Below are 17,817 nucleotides of genomic sequence, written 5' to 3'. Positions count from 1 at the left end.
CAGATGTGGGTTTGAGCCTCGGTTTCACTGAGATGTTCTGAATTGATCTTTTTCTTGACGTCACAAAGCGCTTTATTATTCAACACGTCTGTCCATTACAGGGGCTGATGGAAGATCCAATCAGTGAGGTGCGCATTCACCCTTTTAAAACATTATTTCAGGGGCTGTGAGCGTCGCTCGCAAGGCCAGTCTTTGTTACACATCCCAAAATGTCCTTGAACTCAGTGTCTTTCTCAGCGGGCAGTTAGGAATTAACCTCATATGTAGTCCAGACCAGGGAAGACATCCGAGAACCACCACTGAGATTAGCGTTTAATTGCAGGTTTTAATTAGTGAGTTTAATTTCCATCAGCAACTATGGTGGGAAATGAACCCACGTCCCCGGAATATTTCCACTGCTCCAATGTTTGACCTTAGAGAGAGATGGAAATATCATGTCGAAAGGACTCTCAGTCGGATCTCCATGTTATTGTGAACAAAAGTATCGAATCCAAGATCTTACAAGGAAAGCCGAAGCAAGCTGGCCTCATAACTTGGGTTGGAGAATCACATCAGTGATTCCAGGCGAGCTTCTGCAAAATCACCGCAATAAGGCGGAAACAGTTGATAAAGTAACGACGAAGGTGGGATTCGAACCCACGCGTGCAAAGCACAATGGATTAGCAGTCCATCGTCAGATACTCTCAGCCGAAATAGCTCAGTTGGGAGAGCGTTAGACTGAAGATCTAAAGGTCCCTGGTTCAATCCCGGGTTTCGGCAACAAGTTGCAAATCCTTTTAACTGGGCAGCTGCTGCTCGTGTTATTTGCCAGCTGATAGTGCCATCAGTTTTTGGGGATACCCAGTGCAGCTTCTGAGGGGAGGGGAGACTTGCCCTCCTCCAAAGCACACGGGCAGCTCTGTGCCCGCTGGTCCACGTTACTGGAATAAAGCTCGGTTTCACCTTTCTTGATAAAAACATATGACAAACCGCTGGTCAACTCAGCTCCCATTAAACTATGCTAACAACCGTGCAACTCTCATATGTTCCCAGCTTCTGGTCCATCGATCGGTCATTGGGAATTTAACTTCCTGAAAATCCGTCTGTTGATCCATTGCAATGGTGCTTCTTTTAACATTAACCAGGGGACCGTAATTGGAATCAAATTAATCCATTGTTTCCCTCTTGTTTATTTTTATTTCTTTGTGTCTGTGTCTCTCAGTGATTAGGTCGAGAAATGAGCTCGCCTCTGTCATGCGGCGGACGGAGCTCATGAGTATTACAAATATTTACCCTTTCCTTTTAAATTCAGATCCGAATTTACCATTGAAACACAGGAAATGCTGCTTAACCTGCTCTAAGGGCACTTCTATGACTCACTGAAAAAACATAATTTGACCTTTCAGTAGAGCTCTTTGTGTGCAGCCGTTTCTGGGGGTCTTCGTCAGTCATGGATATTTGTATCGGATCTTAGTTTTCTGCATGTTTAGTGAGAAGCCCAATATGTCATCTGCTTTACAGAAGGAGTCGACAGTGACCTGGAGCTAAGTTTCTTAGTGAGCGCCCTGTTACGAGCGGGATGGGAGGAGTGTGCCGTTGGTCTAGTCCCACTACTCCACAGGTCGCAACATTAGCTCAAATGTTCATTTCACTCACCAAAATGGCCAATTATTTACCTTCACCAGTGTTCCCGAGAATAAAATAGGTTTAAAAGTGGATTATTTCAATTAACCATAAATTTGTCTGTTTATTATAAAAAAAGGTATTTAGAATAGAAAAATAAAGCTTATGAACATTCAGTATGGATCTGAAATTATGCGAATTAATCTTTCGAGATACCATAAGTCACACACACACACACATACACACACACACGCTCTCCCTCTCTCACAAACACACACACACACACACACGCTCTCCCTCTCTCACAAACACACACACACAAACACACACACACACGCTCTCCCTCTCTCACAAACACACACACACACACGTTCTCCCTCTCTCACAAACACACACAAACACACATACACACATACACTCATAATAGAAAACCACGATATTAAAAAGAGAAATAGGGGAAATTAAAGCAAAATGATGGGGATGTTGAAAATCAGAAACAAAAACAGAAAATGCTGGAGAAAATCAGATGGTCTAACAGCATCTGTGGGGAGAAATAAATACAAAGTCAACGCTTCGAGTCCTTATGACCCTTCTTAGGAAAGGGGACAATTTTGCCAAACATTAAACGTCAATGGTTCAAGGCAAAGGTCAGGGTGTGCAGTCCTTGAGATGGGGTCAGTGTTCCACAGTAACTCCCCCAGCACTGATCCGTGACAACATCAAGCAGTTGGTCCTTCTCTTCTCAAAGGAAAAAAAAGTCCACTTTTTAAAACAGTCTCCGAGGTATGTTTTCTTTCAGAACCATGAAAACCATGTGACCCTATTTGAACACAGCCCTATCGGGTTGAAATGTTCACAGCCTGATTTCAACATGGAGTTGTAGGCTTGTCTGAAAGAACATTCAGACTGGCAGAACTGGGGGTGTCTGTGGGGCCGGGGTGGGTGGAGTGGTGGGTCCGGGAGGCGAGTGTGGTGGCAGTTGGGGGGATGCACTGAGGGGAGGGACGTGTTGTGGCGGCGGATGTTGGTGGGTTGGGCGGGAGGGTTACAGCTTCATATTACTTGACCATATTTTAGCTGTGTTATAGGAGTTGCAGAAATTCAGCTTTAATTCGACTTAGTAAAGAAGCTCAGGGGGAATTAACGGTCAGGGAAGTTAGGCAGTGCTCACTTCAATTACTGGTCATCACATGTCTAAGTGGCAGTTTCTCAGGGCAGTAAGAGTTGAGATGGGGTTACTTTTGACAGAAAGTGTTGAAGTGGCATTTTCCTGCGACAAAACTGATAGCCAAGAATGTGGGTTAAGTTAACAGAAAGTCCAACAACTCATCCACACAGTCAAGCTGGTGAAACGAAATGAATGGCGACCTGGCTCTCACCCTGATCACTCGGTTCTCGGACTCCTGCAATGTTCCGATGAAACTCAAGGTTCGCTCGAGGAACAGCGCCTCATCCTTCAATGAGGAACTTTACAGCCTTCCAGTGTGAACATTCAGCTCAACAATATCGCTCTGTAAAAACTGCCAACATTCTGGTTTCCGTCTGTTCGCAGATGTGGGTTTGAGCCTCGGTTTCACTGAGATGTTCTGAATTGATCTTTTTCTTGACGTCACAAAGCGCTTTATTATTTAACACGTCTGTCCATTACAGGGGCTGATGGAAGATCCAATCAGTGAGGTGCGCATTCACCCTTTTAAAACATTATTTCAGGGGATGTGAGCATCGCTCGCAAGGCCAGTCTCTGTAATACATCTCAAACTGTCCTTGAACTCAGTGTCTTTCTCAGCGGGCAGTTAAGGATCAAACTCATATGGAGGCCAGACCAGGGAAGACATCCGAGAACCACCACTGAGATTAGTGCTAAATTGCAGGTTTTAATTATTGAGTTTAATTTCCATCAGCAACTATGGTGGGAAATGAACCCAAGTCCCCGGAATATTTCCACTGCTCCAATGTTTCTCCTTAGAGAGAGATGGAAATATCATGTCGAATGGACTCTCAGTCGGATCTCCATGTTATTGTGAACAAAAGTATCGAATCCAAGATCTTACAAGGAAAGCCGAAGCAAGCTGGCCTCATAACTTGGGTTGGAGAATCACATCAGTGATTCCAGGCAGAGCTTCTGCAAAATCGTCGCAATAAGGCGGAAACAGTTGATAAAGTAACGAGGAAGGTGGGATTCGAATCCACGCGTGCAAAGCACAATGGATTAGCAGTCCATCGCTTTAACCTCTCGGCCACCTCGTCGCAAACTGCGGTCTATTAAACCCCCTTCTATACTTTTTGCATCCATGAACCGTTGAAATAAATGATCCCCTTTGGTAAAAGCACTGAATATTCGGCCAGATGTGTAAAGATGGAAACGTAGTTTATGTCATTAAAATAAATGTGCATCACATCAGATCACGGACTGTTGTAAACCGACTGATGTGAAACGCTTCAACACTTCAACCTGATATCCAACATGTTTCTACACAGTGTGAAAACCCACCGCGGAAAGACCGGAACATACAAGCATTTGGTAGCAAAAAGAAACCCCTCCCAGCTCACTGCAAGCACCGGAACACAGCTAAAATGAGGTAAATTAAAATGAAACACTGGGGTTCCCAGCTCTGCTTGTCCTTTCAGTCAAGATTGAAACTGAGTGCAATCAGTCTCCCACATGAATCCACAAGTAGACAGTTCCCTCATTTGATGCATTAGAATAAATTCAGAGTCTCATGGCACGGAGAAACGCTCTTTAAACTTGGCATTCATTTATATCAGGTGTGTTGAGGTGATGCATTCCCTGCAATGACTTCCCGGGTGTTCAAACCGGGTCCTGATTTCCGGAACCGCCACCACCTCGAGCACGAAATAAAAATGCTGCATTAAGATGGGCTCGTCCGGGATTTGAACCCGGGACCTCTCGCATATCAACTCAACGAAAATCCCAAAGCGAGAATCATGCCTCTAGACCAACGAGCCACCTGCCTAAGAAAACGCAAACAAGGAATCCTTTCATTGTCATACAAAGTGCATCAAACATAAGCGAATTACAGTTCATGCTGGAAATATTTTCCAATGTTTTAGAAACTCCGGGGTCACTCAGCTCCTGACCTCATTGCAGCCTTGGTCCAAACCTGAATAAAACTGCCGAACTCAAGACGTGAGGTGCAAGTGACTGCACTTGAGTTCAAAGAAGCATTTGACCTAATGTGGCATCAAGGAACTCCAGCGAAACTGAAGTGAAAGGAAGTAAGGCGGGAAACTCTCCACTGGTTGGAGTCGTCCCCGGGGTTTATAAAACATTGGAAAAGAATTCCAGCATGTACTGTAATTCGCTTATGATTGATGCACTTTGTCTGACAATGAAAGGATTCCTTGTTTGCGCTTTGTTATGCAGGTGGTTCGTTGGTCTAGGGGCATGATTCTCGCTTTGGGACTTTCGTTGCATGAATATGCGAGAGCTCCCGGGTTCTATTCCCGGACGAGCCCATCTTAATGCAGCATTATCTTTACGCTCGAGGTGGTGGCAGTTCTGGAAATCAGGACCAGGTTCGAACACCCGGGAAGTCATTGCAGGGAATGCATCACTTCAACACACACGATTTAAACGAATGCCAAGTTTAAACAACGTTTCTACGTGCCATGAGACTCTGAATTTATTCTTAGCAGGTGTGGCAGCATCGGTGGAGAAGAAATCAGTTAACGTTTCGAGCCTTCACGGCCCTTTGGCAGAACTGAAGCATAGTTAGGAGAGGGGTGAAATATAAGCTGGTTTAAGGTGGGGGTGGGGGGGGGGTGGGAGAGAGAAGTTGAAGGTGTGGTGATTGTGGAGATAAGTAAGCAGTGATAGGAGCAGATAATCAAAAGATGTCACAGACAAAAGGATCAAAGAGGTGTTGAAGGTGGTGGTATTTGCCTAAGAAAAGTGCTAATTAAGAATGGAGGACAGGACACTCAAAGTACAGCTCTAGTGGGGGTGGGGTGGAAAAGACTAACAAGGTTTTAGTTTTAGATTTAAAAATAATGGAAATAGGTGGGGAAAGAAGAATCTATATAAATTATTGAAAAAAAAAGGTGGGGGGGGAGAAACGGGGTGGGGATGGGGGGAGGGGGAGTTTAAAATCTAAAGTTGTTGAATTCAATATTCAGCCCGGAAGGCTGTAAAGTGCCTAGTCGGAAGATGAGGTGCTGTTCCTCCAGTTTGCGTTGGGCTTCACTGGAACAATGCAGCAAGCCAAGGACAGACATGTATCAGAGATGGACCATGTGAAGATGATGGAGGGGTGGAGATTGGAAGCAAAATTAATCAATTTTTCCAGGTCCCGACGAGAGCATGAAGCAGCACCGAAGTAATCATCGATGTACCGGAGAAAGAGTTGTGGGAGGGGGCCGGAGTAGGACTGGAACAAGGAATGTTCCACACACCCCATAAAGAGACAGGCATAGCTGGGGCCCATGCGGGTACCCATAGCCACACCTTTTATTTGGAGGAAGTGAGAGGAGTTAAAGGTGAAATTGTTCAGTGTGAGAACAAGTTCAGCCAGACGGAGGAGAGTAGTGGTGGATGGGGATTGTTCGGGCCTCTGTTCAAGGAAGAAGCTAAGGGCCCTCAGACCATCCTGGTGGGGGATGGAGGTGTAGAGGGATTGGACATCCATGGTGAAGAGGAAGCGGTTGGGGCCAGGGAACTGGAAATTGTTGACATGACGTAAGGTGTCAGAGGAATCACGGATGTAGGTGGGAAGGGACTGGACAAGGGGAGAGAGAAGGGAGTCAAGATAACGAGAAATGAGTTCCGTGGGGCAGGAACAGGCTGACACGATCGGTCTGCCAGGACAGTTCTGTTTGTGGATTTTGGGTAGGAGGTAGAAGCGGGACGTCTGAGGTTGGGCGACTATCAAGTTGGAAGCTGTGGGAGGAAGATCTCCAGAGGAGATGAGGTCAGTGACAGTCCTGGAAACAATGGCTTGATGTTCTGTGGTGGGGTCATGGTCCAGGGAGAGGTAGGAGGAAGTTTCTGCGAGTTGACGCTCAGCCTCCGCGAGGTAGAGGTCAATGCGCCAGACAACAACAGTACCACCCTTGTCAGCGGGTTTGATGACAATGTTGGGGTTGGACCTGAGAGAACGGAGTGCAGTGAGTTCAGAGAGAGACAGATTAGAATGGGTGAGAGGAACAGAGAAATTGAGATGACTAATGTCACGCCGACAGTTCTCAATGAAAAGATCAAGAGAAGGTAATAATCCAGAGGGAGGGGTCCAAGTGGAGGGAGAATATTGGAGATGGAAAAATTTATTAATTTTGCTTCCAATCTCCACCCCTCCATCATTTTCACATGGTCCATCTCTGACACTTCTCTTCCCTTCCTTGACCTCTCTGTCTCAATTTCTGATGATAGACTGTCCACCAATATCCATTACAAGCCTACCGACTCCCACAGCTACCTCGACTACAGCTCCTCACACCCCGCTTCCTGTAAAGACTCCATCCCATTCTCTCAGTTCCTTCGCCTCCGTCGCATCTGTTCTGATGACGCTACCTTCAAAAACAGCTCCTCTGACATGTCCTCCTTCTCCCTTAACTGAGGTTTTCCATCCACGGTCGTTGACAGGGCCCTCAACCGTTTCCGGCCCATATCCCGTGCATTCTCCCTCACGCCTACTCCTCCTTCCAAGAAACATGATAGGGTCCCTCTTGTCCTCACTTATCACCCCACCAGCCTCCGCATTCAAAGGATCATCCTCCGCCATTTCCGCCAACTCCAGCATGATGCCACCACCAAACACATCTTCCCTTCACCCCCCCTGACGGCATTCCGTAGGGATCGTTCCCTCCGGCGCACCCTGGTCCACTCCTCCATCACCTCCTACTCCTCAACCCCCACCTATGGCACCTCCCCATGCCCACGCAGAAGATGCAACACCTGCCCCTTCACTTCCTCTCTCCTCACCGTCCAAGGGCCCAAACACTCCTTTCAAGTGAAGCAGCATTTCACTTGCATTTCCCCTAACTTAGTCTACTGCATTCGTTGCTCCCAATGCGGTCTCCTCTACATTGGAGAGACCAATCGCAAACTGGGCGACCGTTTTGCAGAACACCTGCGGTCTGTCCGCAAGAAAGACCCAAACCTCCCTGTCGCTTGCCATTTTAACACTCCACCCTGTTCTCTTGCCCACATGTCTGTCCTTGGCTTGCTGCATTGTTCCAGTGAAGCCCAACGCAAACTGGAGGAACAGCACCTCATCTTCCGACTAGGCACTTTACAGCCTTCCGGGCTGAATATTGAATTCAACAACTTTAGATCTTAAACTCCCTCCCCCCATCCCCACCCCGTTTCTCCCCCCTCCCCTTTTTTTTCAATAATTTATATAGATTCTTCTTTCCCCACCTATTTCCATTATTTTTAAATCTAAAACTAAAACCTTGTTAGTCTTTCCACCCCACCCCCACTAGAGCTGGACTTTGAGTGTCCTGTCTTCCATTCTTAATTAGCACTTTTCTTAGACAAATATCACCACCTTCATCACCTCTTTGATCCTTTTGTCTGTGACATCTTTTGATTATCTGCTCCTATCACTGCTTGCTTATCACCACAATCACCACACCCTCAACTTCTCTCCCCCCCCCCCCCCCCCCGCCCCACCTTAAACCAGCTTATATTTCTCCTTTCTCCTAACTATGCTTCAGTTCTGCCAAAGGGCCGTGAAGGCTCGAAACGTTAACTGATTTCTTCTCCACCGATGCTGCCAGACCTGCTGAGTTTTTCCAGGTAATTCTGCAATTAATTCTGCATCTGTCAGTATCTGGAACTGAAAAGGACTATGGGATTCATTCTGTATCTTACAATCTCTGTTAATGAATGTCAGTAAAATTCATTTTGTGTGCATTATTTTCCGTTACTGGAATTGATGGCGGGATTTAATATTTAACTTTTATTCCATGGTACTGCATGTGAATTTGTGTCACATCCTGTATCAGTCACTATCTTTGTGTGTGTCTGTATGTGCATGCAGGGCTCATTCTGTATTTGTCAAAATCTGGTACTGAATTGGAATTTGGAATAATGTATTTTAATATATGTCTACATCTGGGGCAGAGAGTTACTGTGGGATTAATTGTATATCACTCGGTTACTGGTACTGTGTATGTGAGTGGGATTCGTACTCTATGTGACTTGGGAGCTGTATGTGAGGGTACTTTTCTTCCATATCTGTGTTTAATAGGTATCTCAAGAGTGGTCAGCAAAACCATTTATTTCACATTGTAGACTGCAGTTCAGGGTTAACCTGTTTATTGTGATTGGTTCTAAGATCACATGTAAACCTAATTGGGTAAGGATTGGGATGAGAGGTTTCCTTCCTGACAGGTATTAAGATGTGAATCATTTACAACACCATGCCTGAGATAACTATTGAGTACAGATCCAGAATTAATCCCAGAGTCATAAGCAACATCAAAGATTGAGAACAATAAAATAAACCCCACATTCACACACAAAACTGGACATGGTGAACTACTGGACAAACCCTATACGTTACCAGGCACGGACAAACTGCCCAATACACAGACAGCACCAGAGACTGACACATGCAGAATGAATCCCACATCTCACACAGTATCACTGACCAGTAGATACGGAATGAATTTCAAACTGTCTGAGATGTAGAAATAGAGAATGAATCAGACTTTCACACAGTAGCCCAGACTTACAGACACAGAGGAATCATGAGCAGACGTTCAGAATCAAAGCCTGATAGAGACAGAATGAATCCCACAGTCATTTGGTTATCTCCTCCTATCACTGCTTGCTCGTCCAAACAACACCACCCTCTCCCCCGCCCCCTTAAACCAGCTTATATTTCACCCCCGTCCCTATTTTTACTTAGTTATGTTCAAGGGTCATGAGGACTCGAAACATCAACTGTGCTCCTCTCCGCCGATGCTGCCAGACCTGCTGAGTTTTTCCAGGTATTTCTGTTTTTGTTACAGGCCTTTTCCTGTCTCGATGTGTCCACAGAAACAGCAGGAGCCAATTTATTGTGGACTGGTGCCGTCTGCTGGCTGCATGTGAGACGTGCAAAGAGGTAACTTCTATGGGGACATTTTAAATGAATGTGAAACGACATAAACATGGTGAGAATTATTGCAAAACAGTTTATCAATCAGACACAATATGCTAATGATATAGTGTGTTTCGCGGTACTATAAATGCTGACTGTAATTAAAGAAAGTGTGCGATGGTGGTATAGTGGTGAACATAGCTGCCTTCCAAGCAGTTGACCGGAGTTCGATTCCCCGCAGTTGCTGCTTATTTTTCCGCCTTACCCGTGGTCAGACCACAATTCCGGACTCGAGGAGTTAATCTCTGTGGTTTCCAAAATGAGATAAAGAACAACAGAAAGTGTGGGAAGATTTCCAACAAGAAAATAATGGACTAACGAAATAAAATAATTCTAACATTTTCATCACTCACGTTTTTCGATCGTAAAATTCGGGCCTTGGCTGGAAAGACGCTTCACCTCCTCCCTCTCGCATATTTCCGATATGTGGATCATACGTTTGCTATATTTAAATCCGCAGCTGCATGTAACAATTTCCTTACATGTCTTTATGGGCTCCATCCTGCGCTCAAATTCACCTATGAAATAGAGCAGTCAAAATATCTCCCCTCCCTTGACACACTAGATGAGAAATCTTCCAGAGGATTCTCTACCAGGTTTACCGCAAGCCGACCTTCACTGGTCAATCTACGCGTTGGGATTCTTACAGTTCCACGCTCTGTAAGATTGGTCTTATCGGCAACGTTGTAAATAGACCCGAGCCATTTGCTCACCGTGCAAGCTTGATGCTGAAACCGGGCTCATAAAAAACATCCTGCAGGGTAATGGCTACCCTGATCAGATCATTTCGCGCTGTGTATCACACAAGCTCATGACCGGGCCTAAGCCAGTCACTTTCCACCCTGAAGTATATTCTCTATCAGTATAAATTGTTGTCTTCCCCTTATATTGGTTATTTTGGGAGTGTCCTGTTGAGTGCAGAAGGAAAAGCTTTGACATGTCTCTTTTTTTCAGCCATTCTCAAATACATTGGCGCTTATTTTCAATTTGAAAACCCGTTTCAGCTCTGCCAGTTTGGCTCAGTCAATCTCCGGCCCATTTTCTCATTGATCTTTGAAAGTTGGTGAAATAGGCTGCTCTCTAATTGGTTACAAAAGCCACCCAATGAGATTCCGAACATTGACAATTCGGAAGTCGGCCGACTACATTCCCCAGAAGATCGGGGAAGGGTGAGTGCGGGAGGAATTCTTCATTCGTGGTGTAAGTGTGTGTAAGATTGTAGAAAGACCAGCAGTAGAGCCCAGGACAAAGCCAAAGTCAAGTCTCGCTCCTCCCGGGCTGGACTGCAGCTCCCCGCGGGCCGTGTCCACAGGCTCTTGAGAAACAGCAGCTATGCTGAGCGTGTGGCTGCTGGAGCGCTCCGCTCTTCCGAATGTAACATTCCCGGCCGCTTTCAGGGGAGAGGATCAGAAATCAGCCGTTTCTCTCTGTCCCGGCGAAGCCTGTGTGAAGGAGTCGGTTGGTAACCTATGTTATTGCGTTTCCATTGGCTCTGTTTTAAATCGCTGCTTTGTTACCGCCAGTTACAGATAAGAGATTGAGAAATTTAATCTGTTCCTAAAATAGCGCCAGGATTCTGTGACGCAAAATGCAATATTACAGCTCCGAAAGTGTGGGATTAAAATTGCCTGGAAATTAAGCCGTTTGGCTATTATCTTTTTTCCCCCTCAAATTGGCGGGCTTTTCGAGTTTATCAGCCAATAAAATATAAGCCAATCGGCACTTCCAATTCCTTCTACCTGGTTCTCCGATTGGTTGAAGATTTGGATTGAGAATGGACTGACCAATCAGAGCTTGAGCCTAACTAAAGTTTCTCAAAACATTCACAATGATTATTTATAGAGGTCAAACTGATGGAAACTGTATCTTCTACCCCACCTGTACTTGAGTCCTAAAATATACTTTTTTCCAACAGGCAAATAATTGAAGGAACCAGAATAAATATGGTGTTTCCTCCAGCCAAGCTAGAATGAAGATTCCCGCCAGCTCCTCCCACACAGTCCGTACATTATCACTGACAGAGCGCAGAGACACAGACAGGACATCAATTTCAGTCTCAGACAGCAGAAATAGTTCCAGAGTCACACTTTCCATCCATCAATCAAACAGTGCAGGAGAGATAGACGTTGTTCCCATGTTACCTCGACTCAGTACCACAGACGGGTAATCCACATTCTCACCCACGATCCAATTTTTAGCAGGTCAATCCCACAATAGTACAGCCTCAGCTACAAACTAAATGTCCAATAAAACTGATGCATGTTTCCAGTTTCAAGTTTACAGGCTTGACATTAATAATGTACATTGAGATTCATGTTAAGCACCGGTCCAATATTTGCACACATCATTAGATTATAAATTGCAGTATTAATTCCCACATTTTGTCCTGACACATACATTAGATACAAATCCAAACCTCAAGTGCATTATCAGTTTGAGATATTATGAAAGTGAGTATAACCTGAGATCCAAACTCAGATTCTGGTTAAAACTCACCCTGATTCAGAAACTGAGATACAATATTAATTTGATGAGTATGGATTGATCTATAAACTACATGCTAGTTCTCAATCCTCACACAGCGTCAAATTAAAGATACTTTACCAATTCAGGACTGAGCTCCATTTTGCATTTGTGTGGAAATTCTGACTTAGAATCAGACTGAATGCCACATATCAAATCATTTCGTACAAGCTGGAGTTACACTTGCGGACCAATCCAGGATCAGACTGAAGGATACATTATCTTTCACAATTGTGTTCACAGTGACTGGGATTTAATACTCAGCCAAAGCTGACACACATTGTTTGCTTTAAACCTACCACATCAGTGACTTGTTCTGCTGGAAATGTATGTGGAATGAATCAAAACTTATAATTAGTCCCAGAGACTGAAAGTTATATAATGAATCCCACACTCACCGAAGCAGAGAATAATTCTCAAGCACATTTTCAGTGCCAGATGCTGAAAGATACAGGCTGTTCACTGCACTCACTCACAATAGCTGAATCTGAGTGATACTAAAGAAATATGACACACCAATTGTCCCACTGAGAGATTTAGAAAGAGTCCAAGAATCACATAGAGTAACAGATGCTGACGGATACAAATGGAAGACCACACACTAACACACACACAATAAACTCCACTTTCACAAACAATACTGATGATTGAAAAACACCAATTGAATCTCACATTTTTTTTATAATACCAAAGTTTGACAGACGTAAAATTAATCGCACCGACAGATACAGAATGAATCTCATGCTCACAAACACAACCAAGTGATGAAAGAAACATATGACTCCCACACTTACTTTACAATATCACAGATACAGAGTGCCATTGACAGATCTGCTTTGAATGCTGTGCTCACACACGTTACGAGAGTCTGACATGTATGTAACGGATACAGAGTGGATACTACACTCAAAATCCTGACTTGGAAATATATCGCTGTTCCTTCACTTTCACTGGGTCAAAATCCTCGAAATCCCTTCTGAATAGTACTGAGGATGTTCCTGCTCCAAATGCACTGCAGTGGTTCAAGAAGGTAGCTCACCACCACCTACTCAAGGGCAATTAAGGATGGACAATAACTGCTGGCCTAGCCAGCGAAGCCAACATCCCATGAATGAATAAAAAAGGGCAACAAAGACTTCAGATTCAGAATGATTTCCATGTTCACGTACAGAAGTACTGACTGATAGAGTTAAACACACACACACACACACCATTATGAGATTCAGAATGAGTCCCAAACTCATTTGCATTACCAGAAAGTGACTGAGAACAAAACACTTGCACACCTACAGTTCTACTGGCAGGCTCAAAAAGTGACCAGACGCTCATACAATACCAGAAAATGCAATGTGCAGTCTGAATATGACACAGGTATATTGTACCAGAGAATGAGAGACACAGAATGACTCCAACACTCACTTTCAGCACCAGAAGCTGACTGATAGAGCAAAATCCTTCCACACATACAGTTCCACTGACAGTTTCAGAATGTAACCCACCTTTCTTCAGTATCAGAAAACACTGATACAGATAGGAATGGAATATAACACAAATATACTGTCCAAGAGAGTGACTGTCATAATAAATCCAAACACATTGGCAGTTCCGCTGACATTGTCTCCACACTCACATACAGTGACCAAGACTGACAGGTTCAGAAAGTTTTTCAGTTTCACACAGTACCAGTGAGTGACATAGATATTGAATCCCACGTTCAAAAAATGGGCCAGAAAAGGGCAGTGAAGACAAAATACAAAACAACGGTCTGAAGGTTTCAGCACAACATTATAAATTCTGCTTGGTACAACAAAATATCATGAAATGTCATCACCACCGTTCGTAATTTCAAAAACCTCCCTTCGCCGTCCAATAAAATGTGAACGGTTCTTGTCTGTTCTGTCGCTCTCTGAGTGTGCTGACATCTACTGGCCAGAGCTGAGAAGTGCACCAGAGCGGAACTTTTTTTTAAATTCAATGGATAAGATTCGCTGGCTCGGCCATCATATTTGTACAACCGGGAACACGTTTGTACTGCAGGGAAGCATTTTACACAACAACAAAGAACATTTCTCAACACCAGAGAGCACAATTCCACAGCAGGAAATATATTCTAAACATGTGAAACACTTTAACACCATAATGGAACAGTAAACGTTAAATACAAAGCAGCAGAGTGGCGCAGCGGAAGCGTGCTGGGCCCATGACCCAGAGGTCGATGGATCGAAACCATCCTCTGCTATTTACATTCTCATTAATGCCAAAAGGGAGCATTTCCTGTTGCCCACTAATCGTCTCTGTTATTTACATCAGCTTCCTGCAAAAATTCAATCTTCAACAAATCTCTGAAATGGCATTTAGTCACAGACGGACACAAGCTGGAAATTCTGTGAACTCATCCGAGCCAATTCCCTCAGCCCATTGACCCCAAAGAACTGGCACAGACACAAATGGCCGGAGTGGCCACCTCCTCTTCACTATCACTATGATTATCTGAATAGAAAAAAACATCCTCTTAGATGGAAGCAACATCGTGAAGTTCATATGTTTTAAAGTTAATTCACGGGATGTTGGTTTCGCTGGCTGGGCCGGAATTATTTGCCCATCCCGAGTTGCCCTTGAGAAGGTGGTGGTGGGCTGATTTCTTGAACCGCTGCGTTCCGTGTGGTGTAGGTACACCCACAGTGCTGTTAGGAAGGAAGTTCCAGGATTTTGACCCAGCGACAGTAAAGGAACGGCGATATATTTACATGTCAGGATGATGATTGACTCGGAGGGGAACTTAGCCGCAGGTTTTCCGATCTATAGGACACCCTGCAGTAATTCGTCATCTTTATTTGAACAGCAGCGTCCTCCCTGTGACATGAACCACCGAGAAGGACAAAACTATCAGCATAGCGGAGACAGCATCGCACCAAATACACAGTTCATCATTATCTGGACAGAAATTGTCATTCCTTCTTAATCACTGGTTTAATTTATGGAATTCCGTCCCCATTATTAATAATATTAACCATAATAATTAACCATAATTATCATGAGTTTCATTCCTTCGGTACAGATTACACTAAATTATTCTTTGAGTACCTCTGATTGTTTCCTGTCTTGTTTTACCTGTTAATAGCTGATGGGAATTTAACGTCCTCAGTTTACCGCTAAATTCCATCCTTATTGGCCTTACTTGAGGTGATAACTATCATGTATGCGACCTTTCTGCTCGAACTGAATGTCTGTCTCTAACATATTGCGTTCACCCATTGCCAGATGCTCATTCACTATCATATTGTTAAGTCATTCTAAATTCGAGTGAGTTTAGTTCCAACCTGATCAACTCTTCCTCATTAGAAAACCCCCTCAGTCAAGGGAATATCCCAGTCACCTTTCTCGGGAACTGACTCCAAAGCAAGTATATCCATCCTTCAGTAATCAGGCCAAATCAGCACCCATCATTCTAGGTGTGGTCTCGCCAATGCCCTGAACAGTTGCATCAAGGCTTCTCCGCTTTTCTATTCCAGTCCCCTTGTATTTAAGATCAACATTCCACCTGCCCTCCTAAGTATTTGACGCACCTAAATGATAACTTTTTTTTCAATGATTCTTATACAGCGGCACCCATATCCATCTGTACTGCAGCATTCTGCAATGTCATCGAAACATTTTTTTGTAATTCTTGTACAAGGATCCCTCTGTACCACAGGATTCTGCAGTCTCTCTCCATCTCAGTAATATTCCTCTCTCCTATGCTTCTTGCAGAAGTGGGCAAGCTGACATTTTACTACATTGTACTTGCATTTTATCCCTACTCACTTTAGCATCTACATATCTATGCAGACTCTTTCTCCACCCTCCGGTCTCACTCAGCTCTCACTCTCGGCTCCTCCAGCATAGTCCCAAGATTCTGACTGTTTAGGAAATTCTCGGATCTTTCTTTAGATCAAGATGGATGACCTCATTCTTCCCAGTGTTGACCACCACCGGCCACAGTTTTATTCACTCACTGAATCTGTCATTGACACTTTGAAACTTGCTGCTCCCACATACGCTACTAACCATGTCACCTAACCTAGTGTTATCAGCAAACTTGAATATAGGCTGGAAGTTATTAAAATGTACAATAAAACAGAAAATGCTGTAAAAACTCAGCAGCCCTGGCAGCATCTGTGCAGAGAGAAACAGAGTTAACGTTTGAGTCCATATGACTCTTCTTCAGAGCTCGCCACAACTTTACCCTTTTTGTCCCTTATTCAATTTTGTATCCATGCTGTCGCTGCCCCTTTAATCCCTGCTGCTGGAATTTTACCAAGTTCATTATGTGGGACTTTTTCAAATCCCTTTGGAAGTCCAGACACACATCATCATCCTCACTTCCCTGGTCAATGTTCTCTGACACGTCACCAAAGAGCTGTATTAAGTATTTCAGTGCTGATTTTCTGTTAAACAATCTGTGCTGGTTATCATTTATCAACTCATGTTCTACCAAGTGACAATGAATTTTGTTCTGGATTATTGTCTTTAAACGTTTCCCCACCACCAGCATGAGACTAACTGCTCTTTAGTTACTGGGTTTATCCCTCTCCATTTTAAACACGGATGTAACATGAACAACCTGCAGTTGTCTGGCTTCACTCCCGTATCCAAGGAGGATTGAAAGATTGTGGCTCGAATCCCCGCTATTTCCACCCTTCATTCCCTCAGTAATCCAAGGTGTATCCGATGTGGATCGAGCAGCTTTTCTACTGTGAGCGGTGCCAGCCTTGTGATAGCATCCTTTTCATCCTATCCAATTTCCCCACCAATGACATTAGCAGCATCCGCTTGTTTGGTGATGACAGGGTTAGTGCAAAGTTTACGAGGCAAATACCAGGGATGGGCCGGTTGTCTTATGAGGTGAGGTTGAACAGGTTAGGCTTGTATCGCCTGGAGTTCAGGAGAGTAAGAGACAACTAGATTCAAACCTTTAAGATCCTGAGGGTCTTGACAGGGTGGAGGTGGAGAACACGTTTCCTCTTGTACCAGAATCTGGAACTAGAGGTTACTGTTTAGAAATGAGGGGTCGCTCATTTCAGACAGAGTTTCTTTTCTATCCGAGGGTCGAGCGTCTTTGGAGCTTTCTTCCTCAAAGCTGGTGGAAGCAGAGACTTTGAATATTTAAAAGGCAGAGTTAGATAGATTCTTGATTAACAAGGGTTGGGGGGGGGGGAGGGGGTGAAAGGTTATTGGGGGTAGGCAGGAATATGAAGTTGAGGTTACAATGGCGGAGCAGGCTCGAGGGGCTGAGTGGCGTACTCCTGCTGCTAATTAGTTTGTTTGTATGTTCTCATTTAGTACGTCAGCCATGCCCTCTCCCCGCACAGGATCTCCAAATCAGCCCCCCTTTCAGTGACTGCCCTTATGCTGGTAAAAAATCTTCTGTGTTTTCGATTGTTACCTGCAAATCTTTTCTCATACGCTCTCTCTTCTGATCTAATTTCCTTTTCTCATCTCTCCTCTGCACTTTCTGTATTCTGCTTGGTTCTGTAATGTATTATGAATCTGACTATTATCATCGGTCTTATTTGGAGTTTCCACAGAGCACAGGATGTGTAGG

At 44.3% G+C, this 17,817-nt stretch overlaps 1 protein-coding gene and 4 non-coding genes across 5 annotated transcripts in view; 3 read left to right on the top strand and 2 right to left on the bottom strand.

Annotated features, from left to right (window-relative positions):
- LOC144670420 (histone H2B-like) overlaps nt 1–17,817 on the top strand; it is a 528,756-nt gene that overhangs the window by 86,465 nt on the left and 424,474 nt on the right. The gene's annotated exons all lie outside the window — the stretch shown is intronic.
- trnaf-gaa (transfer RNA phenylalanine (anticodon GAA)) lies at nt 687–759 on the top strand. Its single transcript has one exon. It is a non-coding gene; the product is annotated as a tRNA-Phe (tRNA).
- trnas-gcu (transfer RNA serine (anticodon GCU)) lies at nt 3,768–3,849 on the bottom strand. The gene has a single exon. It is a non-coding gene; the product is annotated as a tRNA-Ser (tRNA).
- Nucleotides 4,480–4,569, bottom strand: trnap-ugg (transfer RNA proline (anticodon UGG)). Its single transcript is given in 2 exon segments — nt 4,480–4,515; nt 4,534–4,569. It is a non-coding gene; the product is annotated as a tRNA-Pro (tRNA).
- Nucleotides 14,401–14,472, top strand: trnam-cau (transfer RNA methionine (anticodon CAU)). Its single transcript has one exon. It is a non-coding gene; the product is annotated as a tRNA-Met (tRNA).

The sequence above is a fragment of the Cetorhinus maximus genome, chromosome 31 (assembly GCF_964194155.1).
Source record: "Cetorhinus maximus chromosome 31, sCetMax3.hap1.1, whole genome shotgun sequence".
NCBI classification, from domain to species: domain Eukaryota; kingdom Metazoa; phylum Chordata; class Chondrichthyes; order Lamniformes; family Cetorhinidae; genus Cetorhinus; species Cetorhinus maximus.
Note: the sequence above shows the minus strand (reverse complement) of the source record. Positions and strands in the feature narration are given on the sequence as shown.